A 15,209-nucleotide genomic window follows, 5' to 3' on the forward strand; every position below is an offset into this window, starting at 1 on the left:
TCCCGCGCCTTCCCCCTCTACCGCGCCTTCCTCCGCTCGCGCTCCCCTCGCGTCAACGAGTACCCCCCGCGCCCCGCGCTCCCCTCAGAGGTCATGGGTTTCGGATCCGCCATTTACCCCTACTTATTGCACAAAAAAAACATACAATTTTTTCGCTAGTTGACAGTTTTTTACTTTCTGTCTTTATGTTTCATACAAAAAATTTGACATTTATTATTAACGTTTTACTAGATAATGACTACCCATTAACTTTTATTTTTGACATAATTAATCAACGTATAAAAAATTTACTTAAAAATAGACACTTGACACATAAAAATTTCGTTCTGTGTTAACGAATCTGCTTCTTAGCTCATGGTACCATTTATTCTTTTTCACACAAAAAAATTAAAACGGTTCAAAAGAAACGACATCAGGGTATCTTTTATAGTTCTAATAAAATGGGTAAATATATTAAAGTACAAAAGAATATTTGTCCCTATACATCTAAGAGCGAAGTAGTTTATAAAATATCGTGTAATAATTGTGATGCATCGTACGTTAGACAGACGGGCAGACAATTGAAACTCTGAATTAGAGAACATCGTAATCATATTAGACAACACTTTTGTCCGTTCTGTCATAACGCAGCACAGGCTGCAGTATGATCATGATTTCCAATGGGATAATTTTAAAATTTTATATAAAGAGCCTTGCTATAGGAAACGCTTAATTTCTGAGATGCTCAATATTAAAAAGCAGAAAAATAGTTCAAATTTACAAACACACTGAAGGTTTTCGCAAGTCATATATATCTATTGTAAATAAAATTTGGCTTTTTGATACTGACAGTCCGTCTCTTCTCTCAATCCGTGATAAACCGTATCAGCGAGTGTACATAATAATCGATATACAATGTCCGTCTTACACATCTGCCTTCCATTTAACTTTATATATTCTAATGGTTTTTCATACTTATATGGACACACTTGTTTGAATAATTTATACATGATTTTTGATAAGTTTTAATTACTTATTAGAATTCCGGTATATTAATTTAGTTGCGTTTATTTTTTTGTAAGAAGTCTTTTTATCTTTTTTATCAACTAAAACATTTTCAAAAGATATGAAACACATTTGACTGTTCAATCGTATGTGAATAATGTCGAGTTCTACATCAAGACTCACCCGAACCGATTATAGTGAATTTGCGAACATTTCCGATAATTAATTTTGTACTGCGATTTTTTTCGATAAGTTAACCTCTGAAGAGGGCTCAATCCGATAGACGAAACTTGTAATTTATTTGTATTTAAACTGAGTTTTTATTTTATTATTGTATATATTTTTTCAATTTTACTTTTCCTTATTTATTCCTTTAATTGTGTGACTTTTTTTAAAGAAATGTGTTTGATTCTTACTTTGCCCTTTATTTACTATCGTTTATCTATTATTAATTAATTTTAATTATGAAATTATCTAATTTTTACTTGTTATTAATAAAATGTCTATCTTTATAATAATAAGGAAAAATTTTTTTAATTATTTCTTCATTAATAAGTTAAATTTGTCATTATTATATTTCTAAATTCTTTACTTTTAAAACAATTTGGAAAACAAAACTTTTAAAATTTAAAATTTTTTAATTTAATAAATATAACTAAAGGCGATGTGATCCATTCTTTTAAGGAATTGCAATTGATGTACGACAAATATCCTCGTTTTGGAGATATTCGGTGATGCACTTCCCATAGAGATGTCTAGCAATATGAGTATCCACCGCGCTCAAGGGATCGTCGAACAAATAGACATCCACTTATCTATAAACCGCCCTCGCGAGATTGATTCGCGCTCTTTGGCCACTGGACAAAAATACACCTCTATCGCCGACTATTTTGTCATGTCTTCCTGCAGAAATTGTCGGAAATCCTTCGTCAAAGCGCACACATTTGCTAATTGATTAAAAAGAAACTTTAAAGAATATTAAAAATTTCGAAATTAGTATATATTAGACATTTTTCTTTTATCTAAATAGAATCACATATAGATTAAAAATTTAAAAAAATTTATAACACGCTAAAATATTATATATCTTCTTTTATATCACAAAGACGTTATTCATGTTTAATGATTGATGCCTAAGATTTGAAGGATCTAATTGTAAGAATTGTTACTAGTTACATATAAAAATTCTTGATTCTAACGTGCAATAGCAGGAATACATAAACACTATATCTGCAACAATTACTTGGATATAAAAATTACCTGTATATATCTAGCCTTGTCACAGGACTAGCCAAATAGTATATTGTCCCTTACAGTAACATCAAAAAGCCAAGATTCTTGACTGGCATAGGAGATACACAGATTCGGGTTGTTCGTGAAGTATCCAGTGGATAAATTGCCCGGAAAATTATACTTCGAGGAGCCCTGAGTAAGAATTACAGAACCCATGCTGGGATTTAACTCCTTCAGCAGTAGGTGTAACATAGACGATTTGCCTACACCGACTACAGCACATAATTGATCTGGCTTGATAGTTAAGTTGATATTGTAAATACAAAGTTGGCGACAATTGGCCAGTGTCCATCCAATCGGCGGAAATATGCTGAAGCTTTACATATACCGAAAGATCAGATAATCTTTGATGTTTGAACAGAAGGATACTCGCATTTTTCGAGATGTATCTGTCTGTTTGATTCTTATTATTTACATTAGTTGCTTTCTGTGGTTTCTGAGATTTGAGCTGCAACTGCGGTATCTTTTCCGAGAAGCATCTCGTGTTCACTTCGTCCATTAGCAAAAAATTCTGTAAAAATTAAGCACACTTTAATAAATACGTGACAATAGAAATATAAGAATAATTGTAGTTTTAAGTTCACTGTAAATTAGAAAATACTCGTAATATAATAACATATATCTCCAATCTATTGAATCGATGATACTAATATTGATTCACTCAGCAGTATTAACCCTAGCGGAAAGTACGACGCGACGACGAGTTGAAGTATGTTAAAGTATGTCGACATTTTATAATCGTTACGGCAATCAAATTATTCCTCATTAAAACAAATGTTATCAGGGTGAAGTTGATGGTCAATCGTTTAGTGAAGACTATGGCCAAATATGCGGCGCGCATGTACGACAAGAATTTGATTTGCTTGATCTCCAACTTTCTGATTACTGATACAATCTGGCTAAATGGTTTCTCCCAGGCATACATCTTCACTGAGCCGAAAATTATTATCTCATAAATTAGTTTTATAAAATTTTCTTATAAATGATACTTGGATATTAATATTATATTTTTATTCATCAGCTATATCGTTTAAGAATAATTAAAGTTCTTGAAGAAATATTTGTATCCCAGCTATGAATTCGCTCATCAGTTGCACTCTTCAGTTGGTCAGTGGAGCAATCATGGCTCTGAGTTTGTAATTCAAGAAGCTCAAAGTTTTTTATGCTGGAAAGACGATGATCACTAACGGCCCGATATCGACAAAACTTGAAATACCGACTTTTTTTCATTGTTCTTGTGATTGCGGTCTGCAAATAAAAATAAAACCTGGTTAACTTCAACAGACAATTATTTAAGAGCAATTTTAAAACAAGAGAAAAGAAGAGGTCCTATGTCTTTACAGTTTACAATCTAAACTAATTCACAGAATTGTAAAATGCATACAAATAGTTTATATGCATATAATCAGTATAATAGATTTTTCTACGAATTATATCATAATTATTAAAATTTATATTTATCATCAATAACTATTTACAATAATTATCTATAAAAGAAGTTAATAAATTGAAGCGATTTTTTTTTAAGTATGATCGAAGTGCTGTTTAATTATCTTGGACTGTACATGAATATTTTTACGAGATAAAGGATTACCAAGCATATGATCCATATGTAATTCGGGTACATTGTTAATTGATTGCAGCGAATGACATCATTGCTGAGAAGATTCATGATCTGTCAGTTTGATTCATAGATGCCGTGCTAAATCATAATAACTACACAGTTTTGGAAATAATTATAAATTGAATAGTAGATCTTATCACTTTCTTTTCGCTCCATTCATACATTCATTTTTACATACAAGCACAACATGAATATTTTTTTAAATTAATTTTTACAAAAAAGATATACAAAATTGAATAATAAAATTGTAATAAAATTTAATAAAACTGCTTAATATATAAATTAGAATTATTCTCCATAAATCCTGTTCTATGATCAATGTAATCAATCATTTGTAACATCTCTAAAATAGACACGCGCTCGCACATTATCACACATATTCCCATATATGTTTATTTTATTTTTTTATATTATTTGTATTAGTGGTATTTATATAAATATTTTTCTATGATTTTGTAATGTGTGTGGATGTTTAATATGAAATATTTTGTTTATTAAATTATAAAAAAATTATTTAAATAAAAAAGTCTTCTATTTGTTTTCGCAACAAGTAAAAATTGCAATTTTTTTATTTAGCTGGACTTTTGTCTATTTATAGTCTTCCGGAAAAGAAAATTTTTTTTCTTATATAATCACATTTTATGTATGAATACTATACAAAACTATAAATCACTATACAAAATTATTAAGTAAAAAATTTTAATTATGTATAATTTATTATATAATTATTTGTAGGTATTCCATTTATAAATCTTCTCGGAATATATATTATAATATTTCAAAGAGTATTTGAATGCTGATTAAGATTATTGTTCTAGAATTTCAATATATCTAGAATGATATAGAATGATATAGAATTTAACGCGTTCAAAATATAAAATAATAAGTTATTATAAAATAAACTTAATTTGTTTATTTCTATAATCATTTGAGACATTCAGAGCAAAATTTGTAAACAATAATAATAATTATATTAGGACTTTCGAATTTTAACAATAACAAAAAGATATAATAGGCTAATAAGAGCAACGATAAACGCCGCAATTATTTAATGAACAATCAATAATAAGAAATTAGATTCATGTCTTCTTTGTTCAAATGTTTCGACTCTCTTTAGAGTCCTTCTCAGCAAAAATGATACAAGTATAATTAGCTCATATGTCCATAATGTTTAAGTCACTCGCAAATTGACAAAGATGCAGTGTTGTTAATCATCACGGAACAGCATGAAGCATTGCACTGAAGCTTTGTTGAACATATTAAAACTTAAAAAGTAGGATTGTTAAAATCAAATATAAAGATCACACATTTTTAGAACACACGTCCGTGTATGACGACATGTCACTTCAAATCTCTGACGTGTTGCTGACTCTCATTAGCCTATTATAGTTATCTTTTTGTTATTGTTTAAAATTTGTAATATATATTTTTTTAACTCTTAAATATTATTAATGATCTGCAAATTGATATTATACTTTTTACGCTACATAACGGTGCTGTTTATTTGTAAATGTATAATTGCAAGATAAAATGTTTATCAATTATTCACAAATAACTTCCTGTCTTTAAACTTTGAGGGCCCGTTTTAATCAAAAAAACTTTTTAAGTTTCAATTTTTGTAGCAGAATCGAAACATTTATTTCTGTAATATTTATATTGCAATATGTAATATTATTTATAATTGTAATATTAATTTCAAAAATATGACAAATAAATATTTGATCACTTAATCCTAATATCTTCCTCATTATAGATGACCTTCAATGTCTAACAATTACATGTTTCTGCTGGTACAATATTTATCGCGAAATGACGTATCTTTTGAGTAATCTTATCTCTTTTAAAATATAACAGCCCGTTAAGAATGCCCCGTTCGTCATACATAATTATATATAAACGGTTGTACGTAATTTGTAACCGTTATAAATAAATTATGTATAAATAAACATAACCGTTTATTTAAGTATAACCGTTTATGTATAATTATGTATGAAAAATATTTTACCGAGCTACTATATTTTTAAAGAAATAACATCTCTAGAAAGACACGTCATTCCACGATAAATATTGTACATGCAAACGTGTTATTAGTAATCATTATAATTAATTCTAACGTTGTACCAGCAAAAGTGTTATTGGTAATCATTGAAGGTCATGACTATAATGAGGAAGATATTAGGATCAAGTGATGATACATTCATTGCTCATATTTTTGAAGTTAATATTACAATTACAAATAATATTGCATATTACACCATAAATATTACAAATTGCTACAAATATTGAAACTTAAAAAGTTTTAGATTAAAACAATTTAAAGTCTAAAGACAAAAAATTACTTGCAAATAATTGATTAACATTTTACTTTGCAATTATACATTTACAAAAAAACAGCACTATTATGTATGGTAAAAAGGATAATAATATTAATTTGCATATTATTAATAATAATTAATTTAAGTATAAAAATTAAATGTTTAAAAAAAAATATATATATATATTGTATATATTGCAAATTTTATTCTAAATTAATTAATGCAAAACGATTATAGAAATTAAAAAATTTAACTTATTTTTATGGGGACTTGTTATTTTATATTTTGAATGCGTTAGATTCTACATTATTCTGCAAGAAATTCTAAAAGGATAACTTTTTTCAGCATTTAAATACTTTCTAAAATATAATTCATATTCCAAAGATTTTTTCTGCGCCGAACACGATGTTGTTCGCAGAATTTGCATAGATTTTAGGAATAAATTCTTAGGAATAAATTAGGATAAAATGAGCAAAAAATAACCCTTTTAATTATTTTTAACATTTTTTATACTAAACAATATTAAGTGAAATGAATTAAGAAGTATTTAAGAAACACGAATAAGGAAGAAAAAAATTATTTCAATCAAAGTGTGTCCAGATGTTAAGTAATATTTATACAAATACAATTATACAAATACAATTTTTACGGTAAATAAAAAGTTGTTTTGAATACATCTCTATGGAAACAGTCATAACTTGATGAAAATAAATGATACGGTCATGTTCTGAAATTCATTTAAAAACTGTTGAATTGTACTTTTAGATTTGACTTAGATAGACTTTATTTAGAAACAGGGTTTTGTTTTGCTGTAAAAAATATTAAAAACAATAAAAAATGTCATTTCTTGCCTACTTTATCTTAAAATCATGATGTGTGTTACTCGAATCTTACCAATGGCATCAAGAAAATATTTTCGGAATATGTACATAGTACGTACTTTGGAGAGAAAAAAAAGTGATTTTTTTTCTCGAACAGTGTTATGAGCGTATACAATGACTGATAGCGATAAACAATAATCATGCAAGATAACGAAATCAGTACAATGCACTACTTCTTTAAGCACTAAAGGATTTTTTTGCACTAAAGGTACTTTACAAACTAATTTCTTAATTAATCATCTTCTCAATCACTTAATTAATTATTATATATTCTTAATTAAAATTGGATATTAAAATTGGTTTCTTTGTCAGATAATTTAAAAAATTGAATCATTATTTATACATTGATGTGATTTCAACGTTATCTTAAATATTAAATCTTGCATGCTGATTCAACGATTTCGTAAAAGAGTTGTACAATAACTACTTAATAAATTAAAGCAAAATACACTTTTTTCGACTAAAAAGAAATTATTTTTCTTTTTCTAGAAGAAACCTAATTGAGCCAGTGCATATATGGATTCACAAGCAGAGTTGGGAAGTAAACGTAATGCGTTACTTGTAACGCTGTTACTTTTTTCGTTACTTTCTTTGGTAAGGATCGTGATTTTTGAATCTGTAATGGTAACGGTAACGTTATTTTTTTGCAGTAATGATAACAATTTAGCCAATAAATAACAAAAATACAAGGACTCTTCGTATATAAAATAAATAACAACAAATAAACGGCGAAGTAAGAGTCAGCGCATTCCTTTAAAAATACATATAATTAAAGACATAAATTAAAAATACAGAAAAGACAAAAAAAAAAGAAAAGATATATACTAAGAAATAATAACGTGAAGAGTAAACATATAACATTACAAGTTTCGGCTACCGGATTGAGTTCTCTTCAGATGTTAATATAATGGAAACAGAATTAAAAAATAATTGTCGCAAAAGTTTATAGATTAAGAATACCCGCAGTTCGGTTGAGTCTCGGTAGAACTCGACATTATTCGTATGATTGAACAGTCAAAAAAGTCTCATTCTCTGTCATGTCTCATTTTCTGTATTTACTTTTAATTTATGTCTTTAATTATATGTCCTTTTAAAGAAATGAGCTGACTCTTACTTCGCCCTTCATTTGTTGTTAACAATTTAGCCGTTACTTTTATCGTTATTATCGTTAATACTTTAATTTTTATTGGATTGGTTGGATTATATTTCGATTACTGGCGCTAAAACATGTTTCGCTTTTGTGTCTAGAAGTGTACTACTAGCTATCCAAATTGTATTGTTATTATAACAAATGAGTGAAACACTTAAAGTTTTTTTAAATACTTGCGTAAGTATACAAATATATATTTGCAATTTAACATTGAATTATTTATAATAAAAAGTTATTAGTTGCAAATACAATTATAAAATGTTTACTTTCTTATTTTTATTTCTTAAAAAATATTTTATATTTTATATCTTAAATGGCATTCTGATCATCGTTAGTTTTAAAAATCTGTAATTCACATTACATATAACTATGTTCAATACTGGAAGCGAATCTTAACATACATTTTTAATAATGACATGAAAGTTTAAGAGCAATTTTTAATTAAAAACAATATTTAATTAAAACTCGCTAATTGTTGAGTTTAGCTCCTGACGATCATTTTTCTCAAATTCGGTCGTTTTTTATGCAGAAACGGGCGAATGAGCTTAACTTTATCAATTTCGTACGTGAGAGAGCTAAACTCAACAATTTTCCAAAAACTAATGATTCATTACTTTTTCAAGTAATGGTAACAATAACACGCTACTTTTTGAAATAAATAACTAGTAACGGTAACGCGTTATTTTTTTAAGGTAACGTTCTCTCAACTCTGCTAACTAGGTTACATAATTCGCATTATTATCTTCCGACAGAGAAGAGAACTGCAGGCGATACGTATCCTTATGCCAATATGCAACGATTGCATGAAAGAAAGGTGTAACAATATAGTGGCGATGATATTGGTATTAACCAGGAAGATGGTGTAGATCATCACTTCGTTCATCTCAGTTTTATACTTCGCGTTAGGATCACTATAATAAAGTTTGATAATCCAACTTTATAAGATTGAATATCATTACACGTATAGTACTACGCTACAGTCTGAAAAAGTTTCCGAGGTCTACTTTCCTAAGTAATTTTCGGAAGTAATAATTATGCTAATGTGAATCAATAACCATTACTATAGATTTTAAAGTCAAGTAGCAAAATTAATTCAGCTATATTTTAGAATACAATTTTCGTAGCTTTCTCTTATACTTACGTTCTCCTATTGCAACTATATTAAGAAAGATTAATTCAACGACAGTTTTACAACGTACAGCAGATAATTATTTGTGAAAGAATTTACACCGAAGAAAATTCGACCCAAGATTCGAAACGTTTGAATTTGTGAATGAAATGAATTATTAACAGATAACGAAGTGATACAATGCCAACTTTATGTATCGACTCATATTAGCATGTTTCAACTTTTATTTTATCGCTTTCTTAATTTTAGTATATCTCTTATTACTAATAAGTACTTGTAACAGTACTCTCTTAATGACATTAAGACTTTGTGATAAATATAGATATAATGATTATTTGTTTGCATCGAAATTATTAAATAAATTCAAATTTAGTACAAATAATTTGCTTATCTTTTATGATTGTTTTAACAAAATTATGGTTACAAATATGTACATAAGTATATAATTCTTTAATTATTGATTGCTTTAAAAATCATTTTCAAATATTCGGAAGGCATCCGTCATTTATGGTATTAATTAATTATGATATTAATTAAGTATGGTATTAATTAAATATGGTATTAATTAAATATGGTATTAAGTAATAGTAGTTTATTATATTATTATATTTTATAGTTTATTATATTATTTATATATATTGGGAGTATAAATAAGTTTCCGCCTGTTTGACAAACAATGGCGCTATTAGTATGTTATAGTTAAAATTGTCAGCTGTAAAACGTCAAATCGTAAGGTTGGACATCTGGCAAGAACATAACCTTGAAATATTAGCGATTTTGCATCAGCATCTTATATCTTTTTTCGTGCAAAAATATCAAGTTTTGAGCCAAATAAGCATCATTTGCGGGACCTTTTAATTTACTTCTTTAATTTGAAGAAATCTGCAGCTGAGACGCATCGATTACTTGTATTGTAGAAGCATATGGTGAAGCTACCTTAAGTGAGAGAAGTTGCTGTGAGTGGTTTCAAAAGTTTAAGACGGTGAATTTGACGTCGAAGACAAAGAACGTAGCGGAAGGCCGAAAGTGTACGAAGACGTGGAATTGAAAGCATTATTGGATGAAGATTCGTGCCAAACACAATAAGCACTTACATTAGGAGTGACTCAACCAGCAATTTCACATCGCTTAAAATCGTTGGGAATGATTCAAAAGCAAGGAAATTGGATTCCATATGAACTGAAGCCGAGAAACGTTGAACGCCGATTTTTCACATGTGAAATGCTGCTTGCCAGGCATAAACGAAAGGGTTTTTTGCACCGTGTAGTCACTGGTGAAAAATGGATCCACTACGATAACCCAAAGAAGACGAAATCATGGGGACCATCTGGCCATGCTTCAACATCGACAGCCAAGCCGAACATTCATTGGGAAAAGCTCATGTTGTGTATTTGGTGGGATCAGTTAGGTGTCGTTTATTATGAGTTGCTCAAACCAAATAAAACAATTACTGGGGCTCTCTACCGAACACAATTGATGAGATTGAGCCTAGCACTCAACGAAAAACGCGATCACTACTACTCCAGACACGACAAAGTTATTCTTCTGCATGATAATGCTCGTCCACATGTTGGGGCGCCGGTCAAAACCTACTTGGAAACACTCAATTGGAAAGTTTTACCCCACCCGCCATATTCACCAGACATTGTTCCTTCTGATTACTATCTGTTTTGATCGATGGCGCATGGCCTGTCTGAGCAACACTTCACATCACATGAAGATACCAAAAATTGGGTGGATAGCTTCAAAAGATGAAGCGTTTTTCCGACGTGGTATCCTGCCGACCGTATGTTGCCAGAAAGATGGGAAAAAGTAGTGGCTAGCGATGGACAATACTTCGAATAAAACATTAGGTACCGTTCTTTCATAATAAATGCCCAATTTTTGATAAAAAACGGCGGAAATTATTTATACTCCTAATATATATATATTTTTTTCCATAATATAATATATACATATATAAGATTGTATTTAGAAAATTTTGATTTTTATCGAATTGATGACAAATACGTTGCTTGAGATTGTCTTGAGATTAAGAACAGACTATGAATTCCAGCCTTAGTGAGAAAATTACAAAAGTGAGCAAATTTACTAGATATTGATTAAATAAATTATGAATATTCTAATGAATTTGCTCATTTTTTTAATTTTTACCTTATTTCGAGATACAGTACTTATTTTCGAGACGAATTTCATACGATTCTAGGTTTTGCGCAGAAATAGCACGGACACCGCGATCTGCTATTTAAAAATTTGCCCTGCGATGGGCATTTAAAGTGATAGCTCGAGAAATAAAAATTACTTGTCAAGTTAAAACGTGAAAAAATGATCACTGAAAAATGGAATTGAGAAATATATATACATTTTTTTTACTATTCGAAAGTCGATTATTCTTCTTGCATTCGACTGTAATTAGTCAATTTCTTACGGTTTAAGACTTTACGACCTATTGTAGATCCGAACTAAGAGTATATTCACATAAACTTGCATAGCTACATAAAGAAAATTATGCATAAAGAAAATTATCCAATCACATTTTACGTGCGTCTTTATAGAAAAAATGCGATTGGATAATTTTCTTTATGCGTATGTTCATTCAACTATGCAAGTTGTGTAGACATATCCTAAGAGTGCTGCCCCATGATAGTCGGAATTTCGGAAAATGGAATCTCGGAAAAATAATAGAATGGAGATCAATCAATCAGAATTATTGAGATGCATTACTATTTGTACATATATGTTAAATACAAAATTATCGAAATTGAATTTTTATACGTATAACAAGAAATTCATTATTGATAAATAATTGTTTGATAAGTATTCATTAATATATAAGTATTTATTTTTCCAGCATGCCAAACATAATCATTTATATCGTTGGGGATAAAATTGCGAGCTTGTCGATCCGACATTTTTATGGCTGGTTTCCCCATGGATCAATATTTCCAAAATTGTGAAAAAATTTATTTTAAATATTTTATGAAAAAAGACATTTATTATATTGCAAAATCCGCAAGTAAAATTTCAATGTATTTTTTATTATGACAGAAGATGATGAAAGAATCTTTCAAATTAAAAGACGATTTGAAGTTAAAATAACAGTCCGTTTTCCGAAAAAATCATTCCATGGGGAACCTAGAGAGCCTCACAGGGAAAGAATGTCTACGTCCAGAATGGGGATCACGTGATCCCAAAGTTTTCTCCAATTTCTTCCTTGCTTATGGAACTTTGATGCCCAATCAGAAGAGACGGGTCACGTGATGTAAATTGCCACTCTCTCTCTCTCTCTCTCTCTCTGCTGTGTGGCAGCGTTGTTAGGCGAGCCGCCTTTTTAGTGCATGCGCACTATAGTACTAGTGAGTACTAGAGAAACCCAGTAACGTAACGTCGTGAAAAATGAAAAGCGCGGGCCAACTGTATATCTTGTTACGCACGAGAATCAAATAAAGGACATATGTATATATATCCCTAAAAAGATCATCATTCATTCCGTGGAAACAAAAGACCGAGGAGCACAATGTAGACGAGTATTATATAAAAGATAAATGTGGTTTTGGCGGAATTTTGCAATATGTACATTAAGTAATCCACACTGTGATAAAAAGTTAAGTATAACTCATTATTATTTATGTATTTATAATTTATATAATATTTATGTAATATGGATCCAAATGTTCTAAAGAAGCCATTAAAAACCGGTATAATAGAAAATTTCAAAATTCGTGATTAGAACATTTTTAAAGGATTGGACTCCCCCTTCTGATTTAAATAAAATTTTTAACAGTATATGTAATTCCAGTTTTAGATATTGTAGAACAGATATTATGAAGCATTTGCAAATGGCTAAACATATAAATAAAATAAAAAATCAAAATCAAAACCTCGATAAGTCGTTAGTAAATTTTTTTATGATGATAAAGTGAAACGAGTAGAAATAAAATTGTCCGCCTTTATTACTGAACATAAATAACATTGTTTTTTTGCACGGCAGATCATTTGATACCTTTATTAAAAGACATTTGTTCCGAACCTAAAATTTTATAAGATTTGTCACTGGGTCGACTTAAATGCAATATTGTAAAAGATGTTTTGGCAGAACGCAAATCAGAAAACCTAATTGAAAATTTAAAAATATGTAATTTCGATTTTAATAGTTGCACGGATATTATATTACAGATACGAAATTTATGTGTCTGCTTGTACGATATGTTTTCCCTAATGATTAGAAGATAAAAAAGCAATTATTGGAATTATTAGCATTAGATGCAAAAGATTGTAGCGCGAAAAATTTTTTTAACTTTTAAAGAATTTTTTTCTGTAAATAGAGAGAGAGAGAGAGAGAGAGAGAGAGAGAGAGAGAGAGGAGAGAGGAAGATGAATACCTTTAACAAATATCATTGAAATGGCAAGCGATAATGCATCGTTATAATTTATAATTCCTTGATGTAACAATTCCTTCTTTTCTAATTTAAAATCTGGAGTTCCTGGTTTAATAATGTTAAATTATATTTATCATTCCTTCGCATTAAGTAAAGCCAGCGAAAAATTACCGCAAAGTTGTGAAAATTTGATTAGAGGTGTTGCTACTTACATTTCGGGCAGTGCAAAACAATGTGCAATTTTAGGATAATTTCAAGACTTTTTTAATGTTGAAAGAAACAAAATTTTAAAATTGTATAATACTCGATGGCTAATTTTACATAAATGTGTCATAAGACTGCTTAATAATTGGTAAGTTTTAAAAAGTTATTTTACTTTAGTAATAGTAGAAGACCAATGAAAATCCGCAGAAAATATTTTGGCATTATTAAGTGATAATAATATTAAAACTTATCTTTTATTTCTTAAATATTTATTAAATTATTTTAATACATTTAATGCCTTATTTCATCTACGTAAAATTTTAATACATAAATTATACAATATACTTGTAGTAATCAGATAATTAGTAAAGTTGTGCTCAAAACTTTATTGTTTAAATGAAATTGCTACAATACATTAAACATAGACGATAATCAAAATATTAAATATCTGATCAATATATGTGTGAGACCAGAATGTGAAAGTTTCTTAACAGCTTAATCTCTTGAATTTGTGCAACAAATTAAATTAAAATGTTTAGATTTTTATAAAACAGTAATGAAATTAAAAAAGAAATGAAATGTTTACCTTATAAAGACACTTTTTTTGAACTAAGTTTTTTAGATCCTAATATTGCACTTTTTATTGAAAGTAGAGATACTTTTAAAGATTTGTCTAATATTGCTACGCAAATAAGAAATTAATTAATAAAACTCGCACTTAAATGGCAAAATTTACCTTAAGTTTTAATACTTAAAAAAAAAAGAACTAACTTTCTTACAAATAGATAAAATGTAGAAAAGAATAATAAACATAAAAGATTTTAACGATAAAAAAAAGTTTCCAACTTTAGAATTATTAGTAGAAGCTGTTTTATATCTCATTTTAATGCTGAAGTGGAACAAATATTTTCAATTATAAATGATGTAAAAATTAAAAAACGTAATTGATTGTCTAAACTTGATTGTCTAAACTCTCTCTATGCTAATATTTTTATTTTATTATTACAATTGTTATTAATTGTTATTAATTGTTATTATTTTTAAGTATTAAGTTAGCAATTTTTAAGTATTTAGGATCGATTTTAAACCAAACTAATGAAATAAGAGAAGAGCTCAAGAGAAGAATTAATTTGGGGAATGCGTGCTTCTATTCGGTTAAGAAACTACTCGGTTCGCGGATATTGTCTAGGCGCTTAAAAATTAGAATTTACAGAACGATTATTTTACCGGTAGTCCTTTATGGCAGCGAA

General features: G+C 28.8%; 1 pseudogene; it reads right to left on the bottom strand.

The window, feature by feature from the left end:
* Positions 1–1,626: 1,626 nt before the first annotated feature.
* LOC108746597 overlaps positions 1,627–15,209 on the bottom strand; it is a 21,854-nt pseudogene continuing 8,271 nt past the window's right edge.

Source organism: Trachymyrmex septentrionalis, unplaced genomic scaffold, assembly GCF_001594115.1.
Source record: "Trachymyrmex septentrionalis isolate Tsep2-gDNA-1 unplaced genomic scaffold, Tsep1.0 scaffold181, whole genome shotgun sequence".
NCBI lineage: Eukaryota > Metazoa > Arthropoda > Insecta > Hymenoptera > Formicidae > Trachymyrmex > Trachymyrmex septentrionalis.